Source organism: Anomaloglossus baeobatrachus, unplaced genomic scaffold, assembly GCF_048569485.1.
Source record: "Anomaloglossus baeobatrachus isolate aAnoBae1 unplaced genomic scaffold, aAnoBae1.hap1 Scaffold_4499, whole genome shotgun sequence".
Classification (NCBI taxonomy): domain Eukaryota; kingdom Metazoa; phylum Chordata; class Amphibia; order Anura; family Aromobatidae; genus Anomaloglossus; species Anomaloglossus baeobatrachus.
In genome coordinates this window covers 18,834-34,217 of record NW_027443836.1, presented here as the reverse complement: position 1 = coordinate 34,217, position 15,384 = coordinate 18,834, and the positions used below count along the sequence as shown (strand labels likewise).

The 15,384-nt window shown below is 49.4% G+C and overlaps 5 pseudogenes; all 5 read right to left on the bottom strand.

The window, feature by feature from the left end:
- Window positions 1–3,755: 3,755 nt before the first annotated feature.
- Window positions 3,756–3,874, bottom strand: LOC142280241 (5S ribosomal RNA; annotated as a pseudogene).
- A 3,207-nt stretch (window positions 3,875–7,081) lies between these two features.
- LOC142280240 (5S ribosomal RNA) lies at window positions 7,082–7,200 on the bottom strand (annotated as a pseudogene).
- A 1,418-nt stretch (window positions 7,201–8,618) lies between these two features.
- Window positions 8,619–8,737, bottom strand: LOC142280243 (5S ribosomal RNA; annotated as a pseudogene).
- Window positions 8,738–12,707: 3,970 nt separating this feature from the next.
- LOC142280235 (5S ribosomal RNA) lies at window positions 12,708–12,826 on the bottom strand (annotated as a pseudogene).
- Window positions 12,827–15,265: 2,439 nt separating this feature from the next.
- On the bottom strand, window positions 15,266–15,384 carry LOC142280234 (5S ribosomal RNA; annotated as a pseudogene).

The following is a 15,384-nucleotide window of genomic DNA, read 5'->3' as shown; positions in this document are numbered from 1 at the left end:
ATTCAGTTTAGAGTGGCCGTTGACGGGTAGCTATTGCACCTGATGGCCTTTTCGAGAGCAAGGCTGAAGTAAAAGCTTTTTGTTTTTTTTTGCTTTTTTTTATTGTGGGTAGGGCCACTCTAACTCCCCCCCCTCTCTCCAAAAAAAGAAATTGTTAAAAATGTCAACGGAACCAGGGATTTCCAGCCAGTCTCCCATGCCGGTACTTGCCCGGCCTCAAACTGCGTAGCTGCTGCGATCTGACGAGGGCAGGCACATTCAGTTTAGAGTGGCCGTTGACGGGTAGTTATTGCACCTGTTGGCCTTTTCGAGAGCAAGGCTGAAGTAAAAGCTTTTTGGTTTTTTTTGCTTTTTTTTATTGTGGGTAGGGCCACTCTAACTCCCCCCCCCTCTCTCCAAAAACAAGAAATTGTCAAAAATGTCAACGGAACCAGGGATTCCAGCCAGTCTCCCATGCCGGTACTTGCCCGGCCTCAAACTACGTCGCGGCTGCGATCTGACGAGGGCAGGCACATTCAGTTTAGAGTGGCCGTTGACGGGGTAGCTATTGCACCTGTTGGCCTTTTCGAGAGCAAGGCTGAAGTAAAAGCTTTTTGTTTTTTTTTGCTTTTTTTTATTGTGGGTAGGGCCACTCTAACTCCCCCCCCTCTCTCCAAAAAAAGAAATTGTCAAAAATGTCAACGGAACCAGGGATTCCCAGCCAGTCTCCCATGCCGGTACTTGCCCGGCCTCAAACTGCGTAGCGGCTGCGATCTGACGAGGGCAGGCACATTCAGTTTAGAGTGGCCGTTGACGGGTAGCTATTGCACCTGTTGGCCTTTTCGAGAGCAAGGCTGAAGTAAAAGCTTTTTGTTTTTTTTTGCTTTTTTTTATTGTGGGTAGGGCCACTCTAACTCCCCCCCCTCTCTCCAAAAAAAGAAATTGTCAAAAATGTCAACGGAACCAGGGATTCCCAGCCAGTCTCCCATGCCGGTACTTGCCCGGCCTCAAACTGCGTAGCGGCTGCGATCTGACGAGGGCAGGCACATTCAGTTTAGAGTGGCCGTTGACGGGTAGCTATTGCACCTGTTGGCCTTTTCGAGAGCAAGCTGAAGTAAAAGCTTTTTGTTTTTTTTGCTTTTTTTTATTGTGGGTAGGGCCACTCTAACTCCCCCCCCTCTCTCCAAAAAAAGAAATTGTCAAAAATGTCAACGGAACCAGGGATTCCCAGCCAGTCTCCCATGCCGGTACTTGCCCGGCCTCAAACTGCGTAGCGGCTGCGATCTGACGAGGGCAGGCACATTCAGTTTAGAGTGGCCGTTGACGGGTAGCTATTGCACCTGTTGGCCTTTTCGAGAGCAAGGCTGAAGTAAAAGCTTTTTGTTTTTTTTTGCTTTTTTTTATTGTGGGTAGGGCCACTCTAACTCCCCCCCCTCTCTCCAAAAAAAGAAATTGTCAAAAATGTCAACGGAACCAGGGATTCCCAGCCAGTCTCCCATGCCGGTACTTGCCCGGCCTCAAACTGCGTAGCGGCTGCGATCTGACGAGGGCAGGCACATTCAGTTTAGAGTGGCCGTTGACGGGTAGCTATTGCACCTGTTGGCCTTTTCGAGAGCAAGGCTGAAGTAAAAGCTTTTTGGTTTTTTTTGCTTTTTTTTATTGTGGGTAGGGCCACTCTAACTCCCCCCCCTCTCTCCAAAAAAAGAAATTGTCAAAATGTCAACGGAACCAGGGATTCCCAGCCAGTCTCCCATGCCGGTACTTGCCCGGCCTCAAACTGCGTAGCGGCTGCGATCTGACGAGGGCAGGCACATTCAGTTTAGAGTGGCCGTTGACGGGTAGCTATTGCACCTGTTGGCCTTTTCGAGAGCAAGGCTGAAGTAAAAGCTTTTTGTTTTTTTTTGCTTTTTTTTATTGTGGGTAGGGCCACTCTAACTCCCCCCCCTCTCTCCAAAAAAAGAAATTGTCAAAAATGTCAACGGAACCAGGGATTCCCAGCCAGTCTCCCATGCCGGTACTTGCCCGGCCTCAAACTGCGTAGCGGCTGCGATCTGACGAGGGCAGGCACATTCAGTTTAGAGTGGCCGTTGACGGGTAGCTATTGCACCTGTTGGCCTTTTCGAGAGCAAGGCTGAAGTAAAAGCTTTTTGTTTTTTTTGCTTTTTTTATTGTGGGTAGGGCCACTCTAACTCCCCCCCCCTCTCTCCAAAAAAAGAAATTGTCAAAAATGTCAACGGAACCAGGGATTCCCAGCCAGTCTCCATGCCGGTACTTGCCCGGCCTCAAACTGCGTAGCGGCTGCGATCTGACGAGGGCAGGCACATTCAGTTTAGAGTGGCCGTTGACGGGTAGCTATTGCACCTGTTGGCTTTTTCGAGAGCAAGGCTGAAGTAAAAGCTTTTTGTTTTTTTTTGCTTTTTTTTATTGTGGGTAGGGCCACTCTAACTCCCCCCCCTCTCTCCAAAAAAAAGAAATTGTCAAAAATGTCAACGGAACCAGGGATTCCCAGCCAGTCTCCCATGCCGGTACTTGCCCGGCCTCAAACTGCGTAGCGGCTGCGATCTGACGAGGGCAGGCACATTCAGTTTAGAGTGGCCGTTGACGGGTAGCTATTGCACCTGTTGGCCTTTTCGAGAGCAAGGCTGAAGTAAAAGCTTTTTGGTTTTTTTTGCTTTTTTTGCTTTTTTTTATTGTGGGTAGGGCCACTCTAACTCCCCCCCCCTCTCTCCAAAAAAAGAAATTGTCAAAAATGTCAACGGAACCAGGGATTCCCAGCCAGTCTCCCATGCCGGTACTTGCCCGGCCTCAAACTGCGTAGCGGCTGCGATCTGACGAGGGCAGGCACATTCAGTTTAGAGTGGCCGTTGACAGGTAGCTATTGCACCTGTTGGCCTTTTCGAGAGCAAGGCTGAAGTAAAAGCTTTTTGTTTTTTTTTTGCTTTTTTTTATTGTGGGTAGGGCCACTCTAACTCCCCCCCCCTCTCTCCAAAAAAAGAAATTGTCAAAAATGTCAACGGAACCAGGGATTCCCAGCCAGTCTCCCATGCCGGTACTTGCCCGGCCTCAAACTGCGTAGCGGCTGCGATCTGACGAGGGCAGGCACATTCAGTTTAGAGTGGCCGTTGACGGGTAGCTATTGCACCTGTTGGCCTTTTTGAGAGCAAGGCTGAAGTAAAAGCTTTTTGGTTTTTTTTTGCTTTTTTTTATTGTGGGTAGGGCCACTCTAACTCCCCCCCCTCTCTCCAAAAAAAGAAATTGTCAAAAATGTCAACGGAACCAGGGATTCCCAGCCAGTCTCCCATGCCGGTACTTGCCCGGCCTCAAACTGCGTAGCGGCTGCGATCTGACGAGGGCAGGCACATTCAGTTTAGAGTGGCCGTTGACGGGTAGCTATTGCACCTGTTGGCCTTTTCGAGAGCAAGGCTGAAGTAAAAGCTTTTTGTTTTTTTTTGCTTTTTTTTATTGTGGGTAGGGCCACTCTAACTCCCCCCCCTCTCTCCAAAAAAAGAAATTGTCAAAAATGTCAACGGAACCAGGGATTCCCAGCCAGTCTCCCATGCCGGTACTTGCCCGGCCTCAAACTGCGTAGCGGCTGCGATCTGACGAGGGCAGGCACATTCAGTTTAGAGTGGCCGTTGACGGGTAGCTATTGCACCTGTTGGCCTTTTCGAGAGCAGGCTGAAGTAAAAGCTTTTTGTTTTTTTTTGCTTTTTTTTATTGTGGGTAGGGCCACTCTAACTCCCCCCCCTCTCTCCAAAAAAAGAAATTGTCAAAAATGTCAACGGAACCAGGGATTCCCAGCCAGTCTCCCATGCCGGTACTTGCCCGGCCTCAAACTGCATAGCGGCTGCGATCTGACGAGGGCAGGCACATTCAGTTTAGAGTGGCCGTTGACGGGTAGCTATTGCACCTGTTGGCCTTTTCGAGAGCAAGGCTGAAGTAAAAGCTTTTTGGTTTTTTTTGCTTTTTTTTATTGTGGGTAGGGCCACTCTAACTCCCCTCCCTCTCTCCAAAAAAAGAAATTGTCAAAAATTTCAACGGAACCAGGGATTCCCAGCCAGTCTCCCATGCCGGTACTTGCCCGGCCTCAAACTGCGTAGCGGCTGCGATCTGACGAGGGCAGGCACATTCAGTTTAGAGTGGCCGTTGACGGGTAGCTATTGCACCTGTTGGCCTTTTCAAGAGCAAGGCTGAAGTAAAAGCTTTTTGTTTTTTTTGCTTTTTTTTATTGTGGGTAGGGCCACTCTAACTCCCCCCCCTCTCTCCAAAAAAAGAAATTGTCAAAAATGTCAACGGAACCAGGGATTCCCAGCCAGTCTCCATGCCGGTACTTGCCCGGCCTCAAACTGCGTAGCGGCTGCGATCTGACGAGGGCAGGCACATTCAGTTTAGAGTGGCCGTTGACGGGTAGCTATTGCACCTGTTGGCCTTTTCGAGAGCAAGGCTGAAGTAAAAGCTTTTTGTTTTTTTTTGCTTTTTTTATTGTGGGTAGGGCCACTCTAACTCCCCCCCCTCTCTCCAAAAAAAGAAATTGTCAAAAATGTCAACGGAACCAGGGATTCCCAGCCAGTCTCCCATGCCGGTACTTGCCCGGCCTCAAACTGCGTAGCGGCTGCGATCTGACGAGGGCAGGCACATTCAGTTTAGAGTGGCCGTTGACGGGTAGCTATTGCACCTGTTGGCCTTTTCGAGAGCAAGGCTGAAGTAAAAGCTTTTTGGTTTTTTTTGCTTTTTTTTATTGTGGGTAGGGCCACTCTAACTCCCCCCCCCTCTCTCCAAAAAAAGAAATTGTCAAAAATGTCAACGGAACCAGGGATTCCCAGCCAGTCTCCCATGCCGGTACTTGCCCGGCCTCAAACTACGTAGCGGCTGCGATCTGACGAGGGCAGGCACATTCAGTTTAGAGTGGCCGTTGACGGGTAGCTATTGCACCTGTTGGCCTTTTCGAGAGCAAGGCTGAAGTAAAAGCTTTTTGTTTTTTTTGCTTTTTTTTATTGTGGGTAGGGCCACTCTAACTCCCCCCCCTCTCTCCAAAAAAAGAAATTGTCAAAAATGTCAACGGAACCAGGGATTCCCAGCCAGTCTCCCATGCCGGTACTTGCCCGGCCTCAAACTGCGTAGCGGCTGCGATCTGACGAGGGCAGGCACATTCAGTTTAGAGTGGCCGTTGACGGGTAGCTATTGCACCTGTTGGCCTTTTCGAGAGCAAGGCTGAAGTAAAAGCTTTTTGTTTTTTTTTGCTTTTTTTTATTGTGGGTAGGGCCACTCTAACTCCCCCCCCTCTCTCCAAAAAAAGAAATTGTCAAAAATGTCAACGAACCAGGGATTCCCAGCCAGTCTCCCATGCCGGTACTTGCCCAGCCTCAAACTGCGTAGCGGCTGCGATCTGACGAGGGCAGGCACATTCAGTTTAGAGTGGCCGTTGACGGGTAGCTATTGCACCTGTTGGCCTTTTCGAGAGCAAGGCTGAAGTAAAAGCTTTTTGTTTTTTTTTTGCTTTTTTTTATTGTGGGTAGGGCCACTCTAACTCCCCCCCCCTCTCTCCAAAAAAAGAAATTGTCAAAAATGTCAACGGAACCAGGGATTCCCAGCCAGTCTCCCATGCCGGTACTTGCCCGGCCTCAAACTGCGTAGCGGCTGCGATCTGACGAGGGCAGGCACATTCAGTTTAGAGTGGCCGTTGACGGGTAGCTATTGCACCTGTTGGCCTTTTCGAGAGCAAGGCTGAAGTAAAAGCTTTTTGTTTTTTTTTGCTTTTTTTTATTGTGGGTAGGGCCACTCTAACTCGCCCCCCCTCTCTCCAAAAAAAGAAATTGTCAAAAATGTCAACGGAACCAGGGATTCCCAGCCAGTCTCCCATGCCGGTACTTGCCCGGCCTCAAACTGCGTAGCGGCTGCGATCTGACGAGGGCAGGCACATTCAGTTTAGAGTGGCCGTTGACGGGTAGCTATTGCACCTGTTGGCCTTTTCGAGAGCAAGGCTGAAGTAAAAGCTTTTTGTTTTTTTTGCTTTTTTTTATTGTGGGTAGGGCACTCTAACTCGCCCCCCTCTCTCCAAAAAAAGAAATTGTCAAAAATGTCAACGGAACCAGGGATTCCCAGCCAGTCTCCCATGCGGTACATGCCCGGCCTCAACTGCGTAGCGGCTGCGATCTGACGAGGGCAGGCACATTCAGTTTAGAGTGGCCGTTGACGGGTAGCTATTGCACCTGTTGGCCTTTTCGAGAGCAAGGCTGAAGTAAAAGCTTTTTGTTTTTTTTTTGCTTTTTTTTATTGTGGGTAGGGCCACTCTAACTCCCCCCCCTCTCTCCAAAAAAAGAAATTGTCAAAAATGGCAACGGAACCAGGGATTCCCAGCCAGTCTCCCATGCCGGTACTTGCCCGGCCTCAAACTGCGTAGCGGCTGCGATCTGACGAGGGCAGGCACATTCAGTTTAGAGTGGCCGTTGACGGGTAGCTATTGCACCTGTTGGCCTTTTCGAGAGCAAGGCTGAAGTAAAAGCTTTTTGTTTTTTTTTGCTTTTTTTTATTGTGGGTAGGGCCACTCTAACTCCCCCCCCCTCTCTCCAAAAAAGAAATTGTCAAAAATGTCAACGGAACCAGGGATTCCCAGCCAGTCTCCCATGCCGGTACTTGCCCGGCCTCAAACTGCGTAGCGGCTGCGATCTGACGAGGGGCAGGCACATTCAGTTTAGAGTGGCCGTTGACGGGTAGCTATTGCACCTGTTGGCCTTTTCGAGAGCAAGGCTGAAGTAAAAGCTTTTTGTTTTTTTTTGCTTTTTTTTATTGTGGGTAGGGCCACTCTAACTCCCCCCCCTCTCTCCAAAAAAAGAGAAATTGTCAAAAATGTCAACGGAACCAGGGATTCCCAGCCAGTCTCCCATGCCGGTACTTGCCCGGCCTCAAACTGCGTAGCGGCTGCGATCTGACGAGGGCAGGCACATTCAGTTTAGAGTGGCCGTTGACGGGTAAGCTATTGCACCTGTTGGCCTTTCGAGAGCAAGGCTGAAGTAAAAGCTCTTTGTTTTTTTTTGCTTTTTTTTATTGTGGGTAGGGCCACTCTAACTCCCCCCCTCTCTCCAAAAAAAGAAATTGTCAAAAATGTCAACGGAACCAGGGATTCCCAGCCAGTCTCCCATGCCGGTACTTGCCCGGCCTCAAACTGCATAGCGGCTGCGATCTGACGAGGGCAGGCACATTCAGTTTAGAGTGGCCGTTGACGGTAGCTATTGCACCTGTTGGCCTTTTCGAGAGCAAGGCTGAAGTAAAAGCTTTTTGTTTTTTTTTTGCTTTTTTTATTGTGGGTAGGGCCACTCTAACTCCCCCCCCTCTCTCCAAAAAAAGAAATTGTCAAAAATGTCAACGGAACCAGGGATACCCAGCCAGTCTCCCATGCCAGTACTTGCCCGGCCTCAAACTGCGTAGCGGCTGCGATCTGACGAGGGGCAGGCACATTCAGTTTAGAGTGGCCGTTGACGGGTAGCTATTGCACCTGTTGGCCTTTTCGAGAGCAAGGCTGAAGTAAAAGCTTTTTGTTTTTTTTTGCTTTTTTTTATTGTGGGTAGGGGCCACTCTAACTCCCCCCCCCTCTCTCCAAAAAAGAAATTGTCAAAAATGTCAACGGAACCAGGATTCCCAGCCAGTCTCCCATGCCGGTACTTGCCCGGCCTCAAACTGCGTAGCGGCTGCGATCTGACGAGGGCAGGCACATTCAGTTTAGAGTGGCCGTTGACGGGTAGCTATTGCACCTGTTGGCCTTTTCGAGAGCAAGGCTGAAGTAAAAGCTTTTTGTTTTTTTTTTGCTTTTTTTTATTGTGGGTAGGGCCACTCTAACTCCCCCCCCTCTCTCCAAAAAAAGAAATTGTCAAAATGTCAACGGAACCAGGGATTCCCAGCCAGTCTCCCATGCCGGTACTTGCCCCGGCCTCAAACTGCGTAGCGGCTGCGATCTGACGAGGGCAGGCACATTCAGTTTAGAGTGGCCGTTGACGGGTAGCTATTGCACCTGTTGGCCTTTTCGAGAGCAAGGCTGAAGTAAAAGCTTTTTGTTTTTTTTTGCTTTTTTTTATTGTGGGTAGGGCCACTCTAACTCCCCCCCCCCTCTCTCCAAAAAAAGAAATTGTCAAAAATGTCAACGGAACCAGGGATTCCCAGCCAGTCTCCCATGCCGGTACTTGCCCGGCCTCAAACTGCGTAGCGGCTGCGATCTGACGAGGGCAGGCACATTCAGTTTAGAGTGGCCGTTGACGGGTAGCTGTTGCACCCTGTTGGCCTTTTCGAGAGCAAGGCTGAAGTAAAAGCTTTTTGTTTTTTTTTTGCTTTTTTTTATTGTGGGTAGGGCCACTCTAACTCCCCCCCCTCTCTCCAAAAAAAGAAATTGTCAAAAATGTCAACGGAACCAGGGATTCCCAGCCAGTCTCCCATGCCGGTACTTGCCCGGCCTCAAACTGCGTAGCGGCTGCGATCTGACGAGGGCAGGCACATTCAGTTTAGAGTGGCCGTTGACGGTAGCTATTGCACCTGTTGGCCTTTCGAGAGCAAGGCTGAAGTAAAAGCTTTTTGTTTTTTTTTTGCTTTTTTATTGTGGGTAGGGCCACTCTAACTCCCCCCCTCTCTCCAAAAAAAGAAATTGTCAAAAATGTCAACGGAACCAGGGATTCCCAGCCAGTCTCCCATGCCGGTACTTGCCCGGCCTCAAACTGCGTAGTGGCTGCGATCTGATGAGGGCAGGCACATTCAGTTTAGAGTGGCCGTTGACGGGTAGCTATTGCACCTGTTGGCCTTTTCGAGAGCAAGGCTGAAGTAAAAGCTTTTTGTTTTTTTTTGCTTTTTTTTATTGTGGGTAGGGCCACTCTAACTCCCCCCCCTCTCTCCAAAAAAAGAAATTGTCAAAAATGTCAACGGAACCAGGGATTCCCAGCCAGTCTCCCATGCCGGTACTTGCCCGGCCTCAAACTGCGTAGCGGCTGCGATCTGACGAGGGCAGGCACATTCAGTTTAGAGTGGCCGTTGACGGGTAGCTATTGCACCTGTTGGCCTTTTCGAGAGCAAGGCTGAAGTAAAAGCTTTTTGTTTTTTTTTGCTTTTTTTTATTGTGGGTAGGGCCACTCTAACTCCCCCCCCTCTCTCCAAAAAAAGAAATTGTCAAAAATGTCAACGGAACCAGGAATTCCCAGCCAGTCTCCATGCCGGTACTTGCCCGGCCTCAAACTGCGTAGCGGCTGCGATCTGACGAGGGCAGGCACATTCAGTTTAGAGTGGCCGTTGACGGGTAGCTATTGCACCTGTTGGCCTTTTCGAGAGCAAGGGCTGAAGTAAAAGCTTTTTGGTTTTTTTTGCTTTTTTTTATTGTGGGTAGGGCCACTCTATCTCCCCCCCCTCTCTCCAAAAAAAGAAATTGTCAAAAATGTCAACGGAACAGGGATTCCCAGCCAGTCTCCCATGCCGGTACTTGCCCGGCCTCAAACTGCGTAGCGGCCTGCGATCTGACGAGGGCTGGCACATTCAGTTTAGAGTGGCCGTTGACGGGTAGCTATTGCACCTGTTGGCATTTTCGAGAGCAAGCTGAAGTAAAAGCTTTTTGTTTTTTTTGCTTTTTTTTATTGTGGGTAGGGCCACTCTAACTCCCCCCCCCTCTCCAAAAAAAGAAATTGTCAAAAATGTCAACGGAACCAGGATTCCCAGCCAGTCTCCCATTCCGGTACTTGCCCGGCCTCAAACCTGCGTAGCGGCTGCGATCTGACGAGGGCAGGCACATTCAGTTTAGAGTGGCCGTTGACGGGTAGCTATTGCACCTGTTGGCCTTTTTGAGAGCAAGGCTGAAGTAAAAGCTTTTTTGTTTTTTTTTGCTTTTTTTTATTGTGGGTAGGGCCACTCTAACTCCCCCCCTCTCTCCAAAAAAAGAAAATTGTCAAAAATGTCAACGGAACCAGGGATTCCCAGCCAGCCTCCCATGCCGGTACTTGCCCGGCCTCAAACTGCGTAGCGGCTGCGATCTGACGAGGGCAGGCACATTCAGTTTAGAGTGGCCGTTGACGGGTAGCTATTGCACCTGTGGCCTTTTCGAGAGCAAGGCTGAAGTAAAAGCTTTTTTGTTTTTTTTTGCTTTTTTTATTGTGGGTAGGGCCACTCTAACTCCCCCCCCCTCTCTCCAAAAAAAGAAATTGTCAAAAATGTCAACGGAACCAGGGATTCCCAGCCAGTCTCCCATGCCGGTACTTGCCCGGCCTCAAACTGCGTAGCGGCTGCGATCTGACGAGGGTAGGCACATTCAGTTTAGAGTGGCCGTTGACGGGTAGCTATTGCACCTGTTGGCCTTTTCGAGAGCAAGGCTGAAGTAAAAGCTTTTTGTTTTTTTTTGCTTTTTTTATTGTGGGTAGGGCCACTCTAACTCCCCCCCTCTCTCCAAAAAAAGAAATTGTCAAAAAATGTCAACGGAACCAGGGATTCCCAGCCAGTCTCCCATGCCGGTACTTGCCCGGCCTCAAACTGCGTAGCGGCTGCGATCTGACGAGGGCAGGCACATTCAGTTTAGAGTGGCCGTTGACGGGTAGCTATTGCACCTGTTGGCCTTTTCGAGAGCAAGGCTGAAGTAAAAGCTTTTTGTTTTTTTTTGCTTTTATTTATTGTGGGTAGGGCCACTCTAACTCCCCCCCCCTCTCTCCAAAAAAAGAAATTGTCAAAAATGTCAACGGAACCAGGGATTCCCAGCCAGTCTCCATGCCGGTACTTGCCCGGCCTCAAACTGCGTAGCGGCTGCGATCTGACGAGGGCAGGCACATTCAGTTTAGAGTGGCCGTTGACGGGGTAGCTATTGCACCTGTTGGCCTTTTCGAGAGCAAGGCTGAAGTAAAAGCTTTTTGTTTTTTTTTGCTTTTTTTTATTGTGGGTAGGGCCACTCTAACTCCCCCCCGTCTCTCCAAAAAAAGAAATTGTCAAAAATGTCAACGGAACCAGGGATTCCCAGCCAGTCTCCCATGCCGGTACTTGCCGGCCTCAAACTGCGTAGCGGCTGCGATCTGACGAGGGCCAGGAACATTCAGTTTAGAGTGGCCGTTGACGGGTAGCTATTGCACCTGTTGGCCTTTTCGAGAGCAAGGCTGAAGTAAAAGCTTTTTGGTTTTTTTTGCTTTTTTTATTGTGGGTAGGGCCACTCTAACTCCCCCCCCTCTCTCCAAAAAAAGAAATTGTCAAAAATGTCAACGGAACCAGGGAATCCCAGCCAGTCTCCCATGTCGGTACTTGCCCGGCCTCAAACTGCGTAGCGGCTGCGATCTGACGAGGGCAGGCACATTCAGTTTAGAGTGGCCGTTGACGGGTAGCTATTGCACCTGTTGGCCTTTTCAAAAGCAAGGCTGAAGTAAAAGCTTTTTGTTTTTTTTTGCTTTTTTTTATTGTGGGTAGGGCCACTCTAACTCCCCCCCCTCTCTCCAAAAAAAGAAATTGTCAAAAATGTCAACGGAACCAGGATTCCCAGCCAGTCTCCCATGCCGGTACTTGCCCGGCCTCAAACTGCGTAGCGGCTGCGATCTGACAAGGGCAGGCACATTCAGTTTAGAGTGGCCGTTGACGGGTAGCTATTGCACCTGTTGGCCTTTTCGAGAGCAAGGCTGAAGTAAAAGCTTTTTGTTTTTTTTTGCTTTTTTTTATTGTGGGTAGGGCCACTCTAACTCCCCCCCCCTCTCTCCAAAAAAAGAAATTGTCAAAAATGTCAACGGAACCAGGGATTCCAGCCAGTCTCCCATGCCGGTACTTGACCGGCCTCAAACTGCGTAGCGGCTGCGATCTGACGAGGGCAGGCACATTCAGTTTAGAGTGGCCGTTGACGGGTAGCTATTGCACCTGTTGGCCTTTTCGAGAGCAAGGCTGAAGTAAAAGCTTTTTGTTTTTTTTTGCTTTTTTTATTGTGGGTAGGGCCACTCTAACTCCCCCCCCTCTCTCCAAAAAAAGAAATTGTCAAAAATGTCAACGGAACCAGGGATTCCCAGCCAGTCTCCCATGCCGGTACTTGCCCGGCCTCAAACTGCGTAGCGGCTGCGATCTGACGAGGGCAGGCACATTCAGTTTAGAGTGGCCGTTGACGGGTAGCTATTGCACCTGTTGGCCTTTTCGAGAGCAAGGCTGAAGTAAAAGTTTTTTGTTTTTTTTTGCTTTTTTTTATTGTGGGTAGGGCCACTCTAACTCCCCCCCTCTCTCCAAAAAAAGAAATTGTCAAAAATGTCAACGGAACCAGGGATTCCCAGCCAGTCTCCCATGCCGGTACTTGCCCGGCCTCAAACTGCGTAGCGGCTGCGATCTGACGAGGGCAGGCACATTCAGTTTAGAGTGGCCGTTGACAGGTAGCTATTGCACCTGTTGGCATTTTCGAGAGCAAGGCTGAAGTAAAAGCTTTTTGTTTTTTTTTGCTTTTTTTTATTGTGGGTAGGGCCACTCTAACTCCCCCCCCTCTCTCCAAAAAAAGAAATTGTCAAAAATGTCAACGGAACCAGGGATTCCCAGCCAGTCTCCCATGCCGGTACTTGCCCGGCCTCAAACTGCGTAGCGGCTGCGATCTGACGAGGGCAGGCACATTCAGTTTAGAGTGGCCGTTGACGGGTAGCTATTGCACCTGTTGGCCTTTTCGAGAGCAAGGCTGAAGTAAAAGTTTTTTGTTTTTTTTTGCTTTTTTTTATTGTGGGTAGGGCCACTCTAACTCCCCCCCTCTCTCCAAAAAAATAAATTGTCAAAAATGTCAACGGAACCAGGGATTCCCAGCCAGTCTCCCATGCCAGTACTTGCCCGGCCTCAAACTGCGTAGCGGCTGCGATCTGACGAGGGCAGGCACATTCAGTTTAGAGTGGCCGTTGACGGGTAGCTATTGCACCTGTTGGCATTTTCGAGAGCAAGGCTGAAGTAAAAGCTTTTTGTTTTTTTTTGCTTTTTTTTATTGTGGGTAGGGCCACTCTAACTCCCCCCCCCTCTCTCCAAAAAAAGAAATTGTCAAAAATGTCAACGGAACCAGGGATTCCCAGCCAGTCTCCCATGCCGGTACTTGCCCGGCCTCAAACTGCGTAGCGGCTGCGATCTGACGAGGGCAGGCACATTCAGTTTAGAGTGGCCGTTGACGGGTAGCTATTGCACCTGTTGGCCTTTTCGAGAGCAAGGCTGAAGTAAAAGCTTTTTGTTTTTTTTTGCTTTTATTTATTGTGGGTAGGGCCACTCTAACTCCCCCCCCTCTCTCCAAAAAAAAGAAATTGTCAAAAATGTCAACGGAACCAGGGATTCCCAGCCAGTCTCCCATGCCGGTACTTGCCCGGCCTCAAACTGCGTAGCGGCTGCGATCTGACGAGGGCAGGCACATTCAGTTTAGAGTGGCCGTTGACGGGGTAGCTATTGCACCTGTTGGCCTTTTCGAGAGCAAGGCTGAAGTAAAAGCTTTTGTTTTTTTTTGCTTTTTTTTATTGTGGGTAGGGCCACTCTAACTCCCCCCCTCTCTCCAAAAAAAGAAATTGTCAAAAATGTCAACGGAACCAGGGATTCCCAGCCAGTCTCCCATGCCGGTACTTGCCCGGCCTCAAACTGCGTAGCGGCTGCGATCTGACGAGGGCAGGAACATTCAGTTTAGAGTGGCCGTTGACGGGTAGCTATTGCACCTGTTGGCCTTTTCGAGAGCAAGGCTGAAGTAAAAGCTTTTTGGTTTTTTTTGCTTTTTTTTATTGTGGGTAGGGCCACTCTAACTCCCCCCCCTCTCTCCAAAAAAAGAAATTGTCAAAAATGTCAACGGAACCAGGGATTCCCAGCCAGTCTCCCATGTCGGTACTTGCCCGGCCTCAAACTGCGTAGCGGCTGCGATCTGACGAGGGCAGGCACATTCAGTTTAGAGTGGCCGTTGACGGGTAGCTATTGCACCTGTTGGCCTTTTCAAAAGCAAGGCTGAAGTAAAAGCTTTTTGTTTTTTTTTGCTTTTTTTTATTGTGGGTAGGGCCACTCTAACTCCCCCCCCTCTCTCCAAAAAAAGAAATTGTCAAAAATGTCAACGGAACCAGGGATTCCCAGCCAGTCTCCCATGCCGGTACTTGCCCGGCCTCAAACTGCGTAGCGGCTGCGATCTGACAAGGGCAGGCACATTCAGTTTAGAGTGGCCGTTGACGGGTAGCTATTGCACCTGTTGGCCTTTTCGAGAGCAAGGCTGAAGTAAAAGCTTTTTGTTTTTTTTTGCTTTTTTTTATTGTGGGTAGGGCCACTCTAACTCCCCCCCCTCTCTCCAAAAAAAGAAATTGTCAAAAATGTCAACGGAACCAGGGATTCCAGCCAGTCTCCCATGCCGGTACTTGACCGGCCTCAAACTGCGTAGCGGCTGCGATCTGACGAGGGCAGGCACATTCAGTTTAGAGTGGCCGTTGACGGGTAGCTATTGCACCTGTTGGCCTTTTCGAGAGCAAGGCTGAAGTAAAAGCTTTTTGTTTTTTTTTGCTTTTTTTATTGTGGGTAGGGCCACTCTAACTCCCCCCCCTCTCTCCAAAAAAAGAAATTGTCAAAAATGTCAACGGAACCAGGGATTCCCAGCCAGTCTCCCATGCCGGTACTTGCCCGGCCTCAAACTGCGTAGCGGCTGCGATCTGACGAGGGCAGGCACATTCAGTTTAGAGTGGCCGTTGACGGGTAGCTATTGCACCTGTTGGCCTTTTCGAGAGCAAGGCTGAAGTAAAAGTTTTTTGTTTTTTTTTGCTTTTTTTTATTGTGGGTAGGGCCACTCTAACTCCCCCCCCTCTCTCCAAAAAAAGAAATTGTCAAAAATGTCAACGGAACCAGGGATTCCCAGCCAGTCTCCCATGCCGGTACTTGCCCGGCCTCAAACTGCGTAGCGGCTGCGATCTGACGAGGGCAGGCACATTCAGTTTAGAGTGGCCGTTGACAGGTAGCTATTGCACCTGTTGGCATTTTCGAGAGCAAGGCTGAAGTAAAAGCTTTTTGTTTTTTTTTGCTTTTTTTTATTGTGGGTAGGGCCACTCTAACTCCCCCCCCTCTCTCCAAAAAAAGAAATTGTCAAAAATGTCAACGGAACCAGGGATTCCCAGCCAGTCTCCCATGCCGGTACTTGCCCGGCCTCAAACTGCGTAGCGGCTGCGATCTGACGAGGGCAGGCACATTCAGTTTAGAGTGGCCGTTGACGGGTAGCTATTGCACCTGTTGGCCTTTTCGAGAGCAAGGCTGAAGTAAAAGTTTTTTGTTTTTTTTTGCTTTTTTTTATTGTGGGTAGGGCCACTCTAACTCCCCCCCTCTCTCCAAAAAAATAAATTGTCAAAAATGTCAACGGAACCAGGGATTCCCAGCCAGTCTCCCATGCCAGTACTTGCCCGGCCTCAAACTGCGTAGCGGCTGCGATCTGACGAGGGCAGGCACATTCAGTTTAGAGTGGCCGTTGAC